General features: G+C 38.7%; 1 protein-coding gene across 1 annotated transcript in view; it reads right to left on the bottom strand.

Moving 5' to 3' along the window:
• The window catches only part of LOC136839382 (G-protein coupled receptor 143-like), a 44,533-nt gene extending 36,901 nt beyond the window's left edge, over nucleotides 1-7,632 (bottom strand). The window contains 1 exon segment of the mRNA XM_067105302.1: nucleotides 7,497-7,632. The gene's annotated coding sequence lies outside the window, so the exon portion shown is untranslated.
• Nucleotides 7,633-15,738: the final 8,106 nt, after the last annotated feature.

Genomic DNA, 15,738 nt, shown 5'->3' with positions numbered 1-15,738 from the left:
ATTTGACAAACAAGATGGGGACTCCCACAAACAGGATAAGTACCTCATACTGCCAACTATCACTTTTCTTACTAAGCAGTAACTCAGCATTTAACCTGTCCATCTTTAACCATTCATAGAAGGATGAGTAAAAAATAGGAGCTCTCTAAGTAAAATGAACACAATTTACTTCGAAAGAACCTGAAAAACTAACCGTCGGGGGTCAAGGATTGGTTACAAGAGTTAACTCGATAAATGTGATCTGTGTGTATGTTCAAGCACAAGTCACAATATATAGCACAGTAGGTCCATACAGAGTAAAAACATTATTGTTCTGTTTTTTGTAAAAATACAAACCTCATTAAATTATCACAGTACAATATATGTATTTATCTATAACAATTTTTTCATCTTGCCTGTTATAGATAAACAAACAAGATGATAAAATTGTTTTATAATACTGTACTTACCAATAGGTCTGGATTCACTTATCTGTCTTAAAACTGACTTACTTTCAGCACTGTGATTGCAGAGAATCATAATAAAAACATAAAAACACTTTTACATGTATTATCAAATACTACACAATAAAAATCTGCTGAAACAAATCAATCTCACACAAGTATATATGCACTATTAAAATTTTGAGAAAGATATTCAGACTTTTAAGGTAGTTAGCTGGATATCACTATGTTTATTTTTTCATAGCACAACACTATAAACTGAAAGACCACAGAAAAATAAAGCTGCTCTTTTTATAAACACAAAATAAGGAAGAAAATACAGAGGGTGCAACAACCAACTGACCACGGGAATGGCTACAGCCACACAATGTTCACATGACTGCTGCACTGAGTGACTTGCAAGTCATCATGCTTACAATGGTAGTATTACACAGAAAGAGGATTTTATACTGTACCTGATTCAATTTACCATTAATGCCAAGGAAAAGATTATGAAGTACATAAACTGATCACTCAAATCCAAAACTATACAAAAAATAATTCTAAAGAATAATGTATGAGAGAAATTCTGATACAAAAGGAAAGTGAGTTGCTTTAATCATACTCTCAAAAAAAAAAAAAAAAAAAAGACAATAGGAATTCCAATACGTACTTTGAACAAAAAGAATTCAACAGTATAAAACAACAGTCTATAAGAGTTTAATAAAATCTTACCCTGTATTGAAAAGAATATGGCAAGTTTCTGATTGGCATGACTGGCTGAAGGGAAGGTGGGGAGGAGACTGCCTAACTAAATGTCCCCTTCCTTCTTTTACCCCTTGACTCCCTTTTGAGCAGGAGCCTGGGAGGGGAGCTGAAAGGGCTGGGAAGGCTCTAAACCTGTTGTTAAAGAAAAGGCTGGACTCCCTGTCAAGGTTTTGAGAACTGTACCTTCTGGAATCTGACTCTACAAGAACAGACACCCTTACTAAAAGGACACTGTATGGTGGATCAAAGAGTCTTAGCCATTGAAACACCTTTTCTTCACTGGCACCTCTACCTTACTCTTCTAAATAGTAGGACAAGTTCAAAACTGTTCCATTTTGCAAGGCAACTTGTTGCTAGAAGAAGTTACACACAATGCCATGCCTCTTCAGGATAAAGTTTGCCAACCGATGAGAAAGGAAAGACAGCACCTTTCTCCCATACACTAAGAACCTCTGAAAGTTTGCCTGATTTTTGAGAAAGACACCCAAGAGATCACAAGCATGCTCTTGGACCTTAGTCAAACCTGACAACTGCGTAAGGGAGGACACTGGGGTATCTCTTACAGGAACAACCACAGCAACTAGAGTGTCAAGTAAACTGACTTCATGAGCAAGAGCAGCAGAGACTTCTTAGCCAAAGATAAATTGTCCTAAAACACTCAACAAAATTAAGGTTAACCTGGAATATCCAGGATAGGCAACAATGGCTTCAGGTACCCAAGAGACTCCAATGTCATACCTGGAGCACCACAGGTTTCAGTGTGGACAGTCCATGAGTGCACATAAAAGAATGGTCAGGATGACTTGCGCATGCACCCACAAACACACACAGACACCAGGATGGTCACGAGTAAAGAACGTGCACTTGGAATTTTTCTCCACACACAATGGAATTGGGTGTGCCCTCCACTTACCAGGAAGCCTGGGGCAAACAAGTAGAAGCACTCAAAGCTGTGGATGTCAGGTATGAAAGAATCATAGGTCCAACAGCACTGATGGACAAACATTTCCCCTGAAAAAAAAAAAAAAAAAAAAGCCACTGAGTCTTCTTGGCCTTCAGTGCTTCTTCTTGTACCACTTCTTCTGAGAAGGAAACTAGTAAGCATACTCCTCACAAGGAATATCAACATTATGGACCCTACTCAGGTAGAAGGAACAAAAGAAGTGAGATCAAACCATCCAACACATACATTTTCAGACAACCTGATTCTAATTTTGAACAACATACATACCAATTAAAGCCAAGAAAAACATTTACCATCAAGAAAGATGAAAAGTTTTATGATAATTAGTTATTTGGATACCTACCTATTAAAATTAGCTTACTTCCTGCCATTAGGTGCGATTGGCATTGAAAATTAACAAAGGATACAGCTGGCTGATCTGGATGGATTCTGTAATCAACTGTTTCCCACCAGGTGGTGTTTTAATGACTAAGCTCTTGTCAGAATTCTTCATGACCACCCACTAAGATGTGGGGAAGCTGGGTGAGTTTCCATGCTAACAGTAGTTAAGTATCCAAATACTGTAATTAATTTTATACAAATTTTCATTAGTTGGGATGAATCTTACCTACTGTTAAGGTTAGCTGACTACCACACTGAATGAGGATAGTGGGTCAGCATAGCCCAAAATCATCTGCTCAGCCAAGCAAACCAAATGCTTTCTTTTTAAAAAGGGAAATAGCTTTTAACACTCTTGCCTGCTGTGTGATCCTTCCTGGTACCTGGTAAGTACTGTCACTAAACAGTCGATCCACAGCAGGGTTGTAGGTTCTCATAGCAAGACTTGTCAGAGGCTCATTACATGGAAAATGGACTCGATCTCATAGAGTACTAGGGAATCCTGTGCAAGAGTTGAAAGCCCATAACTGACATTCCAAAACCTAAGACATTGACCACCTCCAGATATGACACCACTCTCCTATACACTAATATGTACCTTCATGCTCCCCAAACTCAACATCACAATTTCCCAACAACCTAAAGATAGGAGAGAAAGAAAGATTCCCTTGTATTTGATTCAGGAGAAAATTGTCCCCGTCATGGCAACAAGGCTAAGGGCTTTATAATTCTCATATGAAACTTGATGTCTTGCAAACAAAGAAAGTTAAAAACTAGTTCCATGTCCACCTAGCTACACTGACAACCTTCTCTAGAGTAAAGTTTTAAAGGGATTTAAAAGAAGTGCTCAAAGCACAGATGCTGTGAGGTTTTAGTTTCAAAGAATGGCAAATCATCAGCATTCTTGAACATATGAGTGTCTGGCCTCCTACTAACAGCACAGAATAAATTCTGAACTCCTCCTCTTCAAGGATTAAGCATTTCCAGATAAATCCTTAAGAGCTATAGCTGGACATGGTAGTGCTTCTTCTTCATTGCCTACTAAAGCAGTTAAATCAGGTACCATCACAAATTTGGGAAGGGCTTTGCTTTGACACTTGGGCCCTAAACAAAGAAAATAAAAAAAAAAGACGTGTGCCCCTTTGAACAAAGCCATACAAGAAAGGGTTTGAATCTCACTAATACACTTACTGTAGCAAGGGCTAAAGGAAAAAGTGTTTTGAAAGTTAAGTTGTTAAGGAAAGCTTTATCCAAAGGCTCAAACTGAGGTAATATCAAGTTAAAGGCTACATCCAAATTCCATCCTAAACAATGATAGGAAGACCTCACCCAGAGGAAAGAAAAATATTCATTGGCAAATCCCAGAACTGAAGACAACATAAATCAATATACTTTCAGCCCCCAAAACAGAGTCACTTTGCATACCTGAAATACTGGCAAAACATCATCTGATTATCTACAGAAGAATGGGTGCTGGAAATCCTTCAGGAGAAGCACCAACATCAATAAACTGCCCACTGCTCTTGAAAAGGTCTATCAGTGGAGGGCCTACCAGACTCAAAAATTAGTTCCATAGCCTTTCATGAAAAGCCTCTTACTCATAAGAGACATAACAGTTTCTCCCTAGTCAGATGAAGCATGTGGAAATTTTGATGGAATTTTCTCAAATGTGACTGTCTATGAAGATCTTTCCTGATTGGCAGAAGGTGGAGAACTTCCACCACCTGGAGAGGCAGCTCAGGCAACTATTCTCTCTGGGGTCACCAAGTGCTAACAACAGCTTGAGTTCTCAGATGCTCATAACTTGTTGAAACCTTTCCTCAAGGGTGCAAACAGAGGAAACACATAAGGGTCTAGATTTGACGACTCAAGAAGAAAAGCATCAACTGTCCATACCAGAAAACCCGGCATTTTCAATTTTGGGCAGTCACAAGAGACTATTCTGACAGAAACCTTGCACTTTCTACCAAGGACAAACTGTGGTAGAAGAATGATGTTCATGGACTATCCAAAGGAGAAGTTTCTCTACTAGCCTGAGCAAGTTTCTTGAACTGTACTTCCTGATGTAGGAATGTGAGATTGAACTGCTGTAGTAGACCGCGATCACCTGGTCTCTGACTAAAGGTTCTGCTTGCATAAGACCTCCCAACCTGCCAAAAGCCCTAGGCTGTTTGCATGCATTTAACCACCTTTTTACCAAGCTTCAACAACTGTTCCAGCTGTGGCTTGGAATACTCATATATAAAAAGTGATGGTTGTATTCTTGTAGGAATAAAAAAGCATTATAAAGATAAGCCCACAAACCAAGTTTTGATCTGTGACTGCACAGAAATTGGAGATGTTTTGACTTAACAACAATGAAAGAAAAAATGGGATTGACAGTTAACTACCTTGTTACCAAACTTCAACGAATGAATCAGCTATTGCTGTGGCATAATACTAAATAACTAGTCGAGTTTGTATTCCATAAGAACAATTACAAATTGAGTTCCATGTTCAAATGTTAATCACTTCTATGAGAGTGGACTTGTATCAAAGGAAAGTTGCAGTTCTGTTCACCATTAACTAACTGGCTGCAGCCCCTTCACTCATCATTTTGATGTTCCACTGTTGGTGCATTACATTCATGTACATAAGAGTTTATGCTAACCATATTACAAATAAACTGATCAATATTCTAAATTTTCTTTTCATATCTTTATACTATACTGATATATGGATATTAATATAAGTAGCCAAGTTCTGGGTTCAGAATAGCAATTATTATAAAGAACCTTATGTTGAAAAGTTTGAGAATATATAAGAATTATTTGATATAGTATGTGTATGACTAAAAGGAAATATTGTCATACCTTATCCAAGTTCTCTTTCAAAATGTCATACCTTACATCTTAAAAACTCAATTAAGAACTCTTTAGGCTTATTTATAAATAAAGACACATTCAAAGTGAGTGCCTCTGCAAATCAATGATCAGGGGGAGTTCAATCCTCATCTTATTAAGATTTTTCGTTATTACCATTTGAAATAATTTCAGATATAATATATATAAAATGGAAAGAAATGATGTGAACTTTAAGCACGTCTACATAAATTATTTGACAAACAACTCTTAGCAACGAAGTAGTCTTATATTAGAATGTGTGTAGAACTCTGTTTTGGAAAGATGTCCAAGTAATCTTTAACAATACTTGCAACCAGGTTTACCTTACAGATATTGCTAACATGAGTTTTTTTTTAACAGTAATCTGCACTACAAAAATCTGAATATGGAATTCTTTGGATGGTGATTTAGTCAATGTGGCTGTTTTCCTAAGTCATATGTGCCAGAATTTATCATTACATGATACCTCATTTACCTTGGAGCACATGACAAGAGCTTTTTTGTTTTTTGTGTTGAGTCAAGGTTAGGCTATATATTAAGTAAATAAGGTACTGGAATAAATAAATACATTAGTCAACATACAATTAATAAAACTCCAATTACTGAATATACAATTAATAAAATTCCGATTATGGAGTGACAATTAATAAAATTCCAATCATAACTTTTTATGAATTATTTGTTTCTACCACCCTACCAATGCTTAAACAACTAACCACTTTCTTACTTGGGTGGATTCTGAAAGTGCCTAGGAACACTGTCATGCAAACTTATGAAGCTTGAACTGGTTAGAAACATTACCCATCTATTACAATGGAGAAAAAAAAAGGGCAGTGAAATTTCATGACACATGCTCCAGGCCTGAGTCTTGGCTACAAACTGAGTGACTGTCCAGAAGATTACGTACGTTAAAAGGAAACACTAGCTTATTGTTAAGTTGCCCTCAATTTTCACAGAGGGGGGGAAATATTGCAATCATCATTACCTGACCATGAGTGTTATTCAATGTGGTTTGGCATGGAACTGGGTAATCTAAGCTGGCTGTCCGCAGTGAGCTAGGCTATGGCAGTTGACGTTTTTCTATAGAACTTTACCTGCTGAACAAGAATTCAAGGTAATATTTTGGCGGCCAAATGTAATTGAGCTGTAATTTACCTTAGAAATATAGCTGACGGTAAGGGGGTAAATAACTTAGGAAAAGGTTTAGGCACCTTATTGTTGTTTCCTGTTACATATGTCATTTGGAACACAAAAAACAAGTGTAAAAAAAAAAAGGGAGAATAAATGGACAGCAGGAGCCGTTCCAAAGGCACTTTTAATGCATTACTAGTACTGCTGATTCTATGGCCCTATCACCCATGCGTCAATTTACAGGGGAGCTTTTGGTTCACCCAATGCCCTCAACTGAAAGAATAGTTGGTGGGTTTTTTGGGGGTGGGCATACTCAACCAATCACGTTGTAATTTTATCCCAACATTATGTTTTACCAGGTGGAGAATTTGGGGGATACATGCACTCAGTTACGTGTGTTCCTTTTTCTCAACTGTTTTATGACTGCTTCCTATTTGTTGTGGCTTGTGCCTGTGACCTTCTTCTAATACTTTTCCGTTCACAAATATATTGACATCTCCTCGCAACATGATTTTACCTTAAATAACTTACAAAACTACCTTCCATTTGTTGGCAGACAACTGAAGCCTGTATATGGGATAGGAGGAGAAGGGTCTTAAGGACATTTTGCTCCTACTTTCTCTCAGTGAGTTAACAGAAACCTTTCTTTTTACATTTTTTGTAAGCCCTGTGACTGGAGCGCGCAGCGAAGCATTACATCTTGCCAGAAGCGTCGTTCCGCCACTCCCAAGACTAGAAGCAGAAATACCGTTTCCCCCCCACAACTCCATCCTTCCTACCCTGTTCCACATGGCCCACCGGCCTCCCGGCCTCCCACAGTTCACTCACTCATCAACGTAGCACAATGGCTGACTGCAACCCTGGAACCTCTTGCTCCTACAAGCTGGTTGACTGCAACCCTGGAACCTCTCGCAACTCCAAGCCAGTTACTAAGGGGAATTTGCCTCGTACCTGTGTTAACTGCTATTTGAGCTACAAGGATTTCTCGGTGTATTACTCGGGCAATTATGAACGGCCCATACAATTTTGCCAGGATCACGGTCTTTTGCGCAAACAGGCCTTTTGCCCTCACTATGGCAAGGAGTGTAGGCTTGACCTGCAAAGGAAGGCATTCAGAAGTTAGTTACACCTTACTTGATTTTTATACCTAACCGCAATGCAGTTTTCAAACCTAAAGTTGGCTAAATAATTCCTTAAGCAGCTATACTATTAGCTATGCAAGTTCACTATATTTTCATGTTTTGAGGGTTGTAACAAGTTATTTGCTTCCTTCCCTTACTTTCAGGTGCGACAGGTCATATGCCCCAAGCCAGAAGAAGGTCAAGAAGAGATGCAACTACTACCTGTCGCTGTTTAAAGGCACATGGTTTTCTGGGTCCCTCATGGATGTTGAGACTGTCCTCTTCTTCTGTTGCATATATGTTAGTGATTTCTTTAATTACAGGATTGTGAGGACAGAACTAGGTTTAAGTGACGTAGCTATTAATGACTGGTCCAGCTACTCCAGGGAAGTAAGTTTTTTTCAGGTTTTTTTTTTCCAGTGGATGGTTTTATTATCAACCTTTATTTACTTCCCTAATCGAATTTTTCATTTCAGGTCCTAGTACATTGGTGGAAGGCCAGTGGGTTTTTGGTGGTGTTTGCAGGCAGACCAGAGAGTTTTTCATGGTGCCTGTTGACAACAGGAGCAGCACGACTTTGCTTGCCGTTATCAAGGATTACATTGTACCGGGGACCACTGTTGTTTCTGATTGCTGGAAAGCTTATGATTGCTTGAAGGACGAAGGCTACGTTCACTTAACCGTCAACCACTTCATGAACTTTGTGGACGCAGTAACCGGTGCCCCTACAAACACTATTGAGAGGAAGTGGAGGGAACTTCGTGAGACGATGCCTAGGTACGGCCCTAAGAAGTACAACTTTGTCAGGTACTTGGCCGTAGCTTACTTCAAAATTCATTTTGAAGACCCAAAGACGAGGTTGCACGCATTCGTAAAGGCAGCAGCTGAGTTGTACCCTCCATCCCTTTATGGTAAGGTTCCTAAACTATCCCTTATTATTAGTTAGTTGGGTCAAGTGTGTTTTGGTGTTACCGAGTTACAGTGCTTTTCATGTGGAAGTGTTATTTTTTGGGTAACTGTTATTTACTGCCACATCTCTACATAAGTCCTATGTCACTTTATCTACTCATACCTTCTGTGCAGTACCATAACCCCACCTTCCCCGTTACATGTGGCTCCCTAGTGGTTACGTAAGCCAAGATGGTGGCTTTAAGTTTCTTCGCCTCGGATGCAAGAAACGAGTAGTGTCCAGTTGAGCTAGACTGTGGCAACTTACATTTTTCTGTGTTGTATTGCTTGCTTTACATGAGTTTAGGGTAACATTTTGCCAGTCACCTGGTGCTAATCTGTACTTTACCCTTAAGCTGGTACAGACGTGCAACTTTCAAGTGTCAGTTACATTTTAGTTACAGCTGACCGCCAAAATACTATTTTAAATTCTTGTTCAGCAGGCAAAATAACATAGGAAAGTGTCAGTTGCCGTAGACTCGGTCACCGTGGACAGCAGGCTTAGAATTACCTGGAACGGATCTGTCATACCCAGCTCTGCTAATTACCACAATCCCTGGCTTTCCCGTCAGATCAAACAATATGCCAGGTGCTGTATGATTGAATAAGTTACAGGCTAGCATATTTAAGATAATAACATGGAAAATAAGCTGTAAGATTCTTATCTAAACATCACTTTGAATCCTTAACATTGGTGTAGTTGTTAGAATATCACAAAAACATAACAAAATTCGGTAGAACTATAGGGTAGCTCCGCGTCGCCGACGGCACTATAACTTGACTTTTTCTACAGTTTTTTGGTTGCTAATTATGAATTTACCTTTCATTTTTGGCATTCAAGTCTAATTAACCTGTAATTAACACCCGAAGTCCATCCAACAAGGGGTTTCCAAACGCGATCTTCACAAGACAGAGCACAGCTACGTCTGTTTCGAACGGCTCATATCCCGTCCGGCAAGTACAATACAGTAACTTGTTAACATATGGGTACCCAACCCACCGCCACCCCCCCACCCCCGCCCAGTACTAAACACGGCGAAGGGACATTCCATTTGGCCAACAACAAACAGATGCACCGCCAGTATCAGAACCCCTAAAAGTGTAGAAAAAACCAGATGAAAAGGTACAAACAGGCGCGGAACTAATATATAGAATTACCCAAAATTCTTTGTTCTCTTCATACAAGAGCCGTCAGCGATTCTAGAGATATCGAGTCCTGGACAAGGATAGGAAATTCCAATAAAATTTCCATTGTTGGATAAAAGGAATATATACTGGTCTTGCAACTGTCTTATACCATCCTAATCAAATCTGAAAATTATACGTTATAAAAACGCGGGCCACAACTGTTTAAGCTACTGAAGCAGCCTTGGTTGCTAAGCTATTGTGCTAGAAGTACCTACTCTTCAAACTTAACTCAGTTTTTGTGAAAGCGAACCATCATATCTTTTGTTTAAAGCAAAAATCGAATCAAAGAAAGTAAATTAGTTGAACACGATCTTACTTACAAATTAAGACTTTATCCTGCGTCTTTAATTAATGACTTTATGACTACGGATAAACTTTCTACTACAGTATTTGCTAAAGCAAAGGTTTAAGGTTTGTTTACATCACGTGTTCGGGGAGTGTTGCCAATGTTAGAATTAATTAAATAATTTTTTCGTTATCCCACTCACATTAGGACTTTGGAAGCTATTTTATTATTTATAATACTTTGTATGATAAGCACGATCTCACACTTTACATCACTTCGAGGCTATAATTAATAAAAACAGCAATAATTCTTATTTTGCATTCGATACACATCGAAATTTTTCATATATGTTACGACCGAATATTTCAATACAGCAATATATGAAGAGAAATCGATATTATTATATTAATGTCAAATATGATACCTTACTGGGTCGTAGTTTACACGCTTTATAAGAATAAGTTTTTTTTTTATTTCATGATGAATTAGAAACAGGGAAGTAGCAGACGACAAAGATGAGGAGCGGTAAAGTGTTTGACAATCAATTAAAACATGAGTAGTGTTAAAGTACATTTACTTTAATGTTTAACCTGCAGTATTCCTAGGTTAACATTCCCTTCTTCAGTAACGTACATATGACGATACGACACATTTGACACACCAATCAGCGGTGCACGATTACCAAACAAATGACGCAATCGTGCGTCTTGTTGCAGTGGCAACATAGGGATTGTCGTGAAGATCATGAAGTCTAATGCTGTACTGTGATACTGTAATATGAATTGTGACCCGTAATTATATGTTATATTTACATTGGCGAATTTTGGGTGAGTAGACCCTGACTTTCAAGTGGTTTTCTTTTGCGTTTTGAACGTTTTAACCAATGATGGCAGGTTGTAGTCAAATCTGGCAATTGCTAAGGAGACAATCATAGAGAGAGACCGGGTTTTTTGGGTCTGGTAATCACTCGATCACACACACACACACACACACACACACACACAAATGAGTGAACTTGCAGCAACGGCAGAAATAAAGCATTCGAATCACAAGAAACGATTGAGTAAATCTACTCTTCGTACCAACTCACAGCAACGTCTTTTTCACCGGGTCAGAGCTGGCAGCTGTAAGCTAATGTGCTGTGCACTAGGCTAGCCTAAGGCGGCATCCGTTGTGGTTGTATGGTAAAGAACTTCATTACACAGTGCAACCCTCACGTATCTCGGGGGTCTTGGTTAGAGGTGGTATATCATTCGGTGGCGAATACTTTTGTCTAGGCACCGGGGTCGCTAGGTTAGGTTAGGTCATGCTTGGTTAGATTACATTAAATGACTGTACTCCGGAAATACATGATTTCCTTCCTTATTTGACAAATTTCCCCGGAAATGCAGTTTCCTTACTTGGCCAAACTTAATTCCAGTGACAATTTCTTAGCTTAATGGGTCTCCATACTCACGCCTCCTTTCTATCTTAAATGTATACACATGCATTTGGTCTGTCATGACATGTAGGCCTAGGCTTTAGGTGGACTTGTAGCCGGTTTTCAAGGCATGTGAGGGGTTTGGATGGGACAGTCCTATGAATTTGCACAATTCGGATGTCAAGGCAAAACCATGCCAATCAGCAGGAGACATGAAATTCAACTATTTCCTAAGGTGAGGACTGAACGCTAACAAGCACACACCCAAGCGCCTGTTTATTTTCTTCCTGTCTAATGACCATGATGATAAAGAAGTCAAAAATAGTAATAGCGAGGTTTGGACTGTGATAAATGGAACACAGAAGTTATTATGCTTGCCAGAAACCTTTATAACCACAAAATCACGGCACCCACATCCTTACCAGGTCTTGAGAGGCTGGATACTTCCTATAGGATACATAGCCATTCCCCTTGCAACAGGACTAGCATTATGGTTAAGAAGTATTGTCCACTAATATTACCATGTAATTCTAGAATATTGTAGTACATCACTCGAAATTGCGGCTGATTTTCAGGTATCGGAGGCAGAGTAATCAGTTGTTCTCGTTTTGAATCCAATTGCAATACACAGGGAAGAGGAGTGGGAATATATTCGGATCGAACTGAAAACTTCTTGGGAAGAGATGAACATGTTTTCACCTGAGATTGTTATGCCTGCCACTCATGGGATGCTTGCACCTTTCCTTTACAGAGGCTGAATTATGTACTTAAAAATCTTTGATTGATTAATATCTCGCTTCTGAAATTTACAAGAAAAAAGTTTTCTAACATGAAAATCTTATCAAGTAACGAGCAGTTTCATCAGTTAGTGAATCGTGAAAAAGGCAGTACGCGAATGAGATAATGATGAATGTCAGGCAACATTAAATGCAGTTGGTAATTAAAGCAAAATAAGTAGAAAATAAAAAAAAGTGCAAGTATGTCTGTTGAGAATAGTACGTAGTGGATAGTCCTCAAGTGTATGTATGTATGTATGTATGTATGTATGTATGTATAAATGTGTGTGTGTACATTACTTTTACCAACGATAAGAAAAAGTTTTCTTATGTTTATCTATTCGCTTACGGGCCAATAAATGGACTTAACTCGTTCAGAGTTGAGGTGGCATTGAGAAAGACCAGTTAAATTATCAAAGGTTATCAGAATTGTAACTACATGATCTGAGCAAAGGATAATTGAATTCAAGTTAATGGCATGCAGGTGAGACCACCTCATTCTTGAGCGCAGGTGTTATCAGAAATGACGAGTCTCTTGTTCTAAGAGCTTTTCCGATTATTGAGAACGTCAACCGTTTTGAGCGCTGGAGTGAATTAAAATAAAGGTCTATGTTTTCTATCTCTTAAACTATCGTTTATTGAAGAACCGATTGGCATATATATTCCTTAGATGTTAGCGACAATAAGGTGAAAACTGAAGAGGACCGTCGTGCAAACGGTCGAAAGCTCCAATTTTCCTCTTAGGGGAGTAGTGCCGTCAACCCATCTGGCACGGTCCACTGTTGGCATTACTATAGGTTCTTTGCTGCGTCCCTTCGGCCCCTGGCTGCAACCGATTCCTTTTACTATACCTCTGTTCCTATACTCTTTTTTTACATCTTTTTGACGTTCCACTCTCCCTAAAAGATGTTTCAACATTATTTTCTGCACTAAAAGGCTGCATATGTCTCAGCGCTTGGCATTTGGCCAAAATTTTATATTCCATTTCCAAAGCTCTCATTTTTGATTATTTTTGTATTTAAAAAAATACAGCTTTGCTCATATGCATAGTTGCGGATTTTTACTTTTTAAAAACCATATTCCTTGGATAATTAGGGAATGTAATAATATAAAATCTATATGCCATTGATAGTGTTAGAAATAACGTAAAAAAGAAAGTGCATATTGTGAGAGCTAACATGAAATATAGATGCCATGTATATATATCGTTAAATTAGCGGCTATATAAATCTTATATTCCATATGTGATTAAAAGTTGTATAAAAATCGAAATAGAAAGTTGGAGGAGAAAAATAAGATACGGATAAAATTGCTGAATTGCTCTTTAGTGACAATGCCGTAAATCCACTGAAATTTACCCATGTTTTATGTCACAACATGGGTTCTGGTACCTTTAATTATCATATAAAACCTGAATCTGCTGCATGATTTCTGTTTTTCATAAGTTTAAAGGTTAGAATAAGACTTCATCCCATGTCGTGTGGGGACTCGGGTCAACTGAAATTACCCTATGAGTGGTGGCACTGAGCCCAGTCAAGTCATGACCGAGGTATCACTTCTCGCCTTTTTTTTTTATTTATTACAACGTTGACTGTCCTTGGGTCCAGTTCTGGACCCAAATTCTGTCCTTCCTGGAAGTTCTGGACCATTGTAGGGTCGAATTTGAGGTCACTGCCATGGGTAGGGGTATGGATCAAATGATACGTCAAAAGAGGTGAATCGCCATTATTCTCCCAGATGGCTCGGGCTGTTCAAGTAGGTCATGGCTGTAAAATAGGCCAGTTAATCGAGCTGCAGAACTGTCTCGGAGGCAGTGAGGTCTCTTTGATGGCTGACCTATTCAAGTAGGCCATGGCTGTAAAATGGAAGTTTTGTTCGTAACATCCAGACCTGGTCTTACTTTTACTGTGTGTGAGTTCAACACAGTACAGACAATTACACGAAGTGTTACTTGTATGGTAGGAGTGATGATGTTGATTTCTATGTGATCGCAAATACGATGGGCGTGATTGACACGCACACCCAAACACACACTAAAAAAACAACATTTTTTCCTTCATCTTTCTGCTGGCTTCTTTCATAATATCTTTTGCTTGGATGCCTTTGACAATGGCTCGAAATGACAGTTCTGTGTATTATCTTTTTTTTTTTTTTTAGACAAATTTGGTCTCTTTAATGTGCAGAGTTATTGATTAAATTACATTGCAAATTTATAATTGAATTTGAGGTCGTTATGATCTTCAACTTGATTTTACGGTTTCTTGTTCGGGGTTTCTGTTCTGCGCTTTTGAGGTTCAAGGTCGTGATTCTTGTCAACGGAAGAGGACCCTTGTTCAGTTTCTATGGCATTCAGGGATGTATTTAACAACTGCGTAATCGTCTTTGTTTCAAGATTGCTCGATGGTGAAATGCTTGGATATTGTGAAACACTTTAGCGATAGGTGCTGGACATCTAATCAACTTCTTTCTTCTTTTATATTGCAACGGTATTTTAACTGGTTGTGGCGGTCCACCTAATTCGGTACCGGTGGTCGGTATGGATGCTGAGGTTGCTCTAGGTTAGGTTTTGGTAAGTGTGATCATACACTTGCTCATGCCAGGTAACTATAGTTCTCAATGATCCACCTTCAGTGCTCTCGACCCATTTGTTTATATTATTCTAATGATTCATCAGTATGCTCAAAATAATGTAATTCCCTCAGTCTCATAATGAGTGCAAAGCTGTCAATCACTGGCATTTTGCAAAGTCACCTTTTCCTACAAGAGGTTCGATCTCAATTAAGTATCTTCAGTCGCCGGGCAACACGCACTTACCTACTTACGTGCGGTATGTTAAAGAACATCTTAAAGGGTAAAACTATGGAACTCGGTGAAACTGGTCGTCGCAATGCTCGTGAAGTATGCTTTGCTATTGCTTATTTGACCATTCATGAGTGCGGCCATTGTCGTCGTTGGTTTCATAACGTAAGAACAATAAATTTCGAACCATGGTTTGAGTTTTCATGTCTTCTTTTTAGTTTCCCTGCAAGTCTTTGATATTATATTAGGTGCTGCAAAAAATAGGCTGAGGTATTCGTGCTGTAAGCAGATTTATAGTGTGTTTGTTTTATTTCTTTATCATCTTGTTTCTTCCCGGCAAGGCTTTTGTTGTTAAAAAAAAAAAGTTAGCGTAGATGGGCCCTGGGTGGTTTGATCACGTGGAGAGAATGGAAGGCGATAGGTTGGTAGAGGGGTGTATAATTATGTTTTTGGAAGAAGAAGAGAACAACTATGAGTGTGTTTTAATGGGAGTAACAGATTTGTTGGAATATAACATTCAAATATCCATTAACTGTATGAGTGTGTACAAAACTGGCGTGGTTGATGTGCTTCTGGTGAGTCTTCTTTTTAGGTACACACACACACACACACACACACACACACACACACACACACACACACATATATATATATA

This window comes from Macrobrachium rosenbergii, chromosome 6 (genome assembly GCF_040412425.1).
Source record: "Macrobrachium rosenbergii isolate ZJJX-2024 chromosome 6, ASM4041242v1, whole genome shotgun sequence".
Taxonomy (NCBI): Eukaryota; Metazoa; Arthropoda; class Malacostraca; order Decapoda; family Palaemonidae; genus Macrobrachium; species Macrobrachium rosenbergii.
This window is presented reverse-complemented; position numbering and strand designations above follow the sequence as displayed.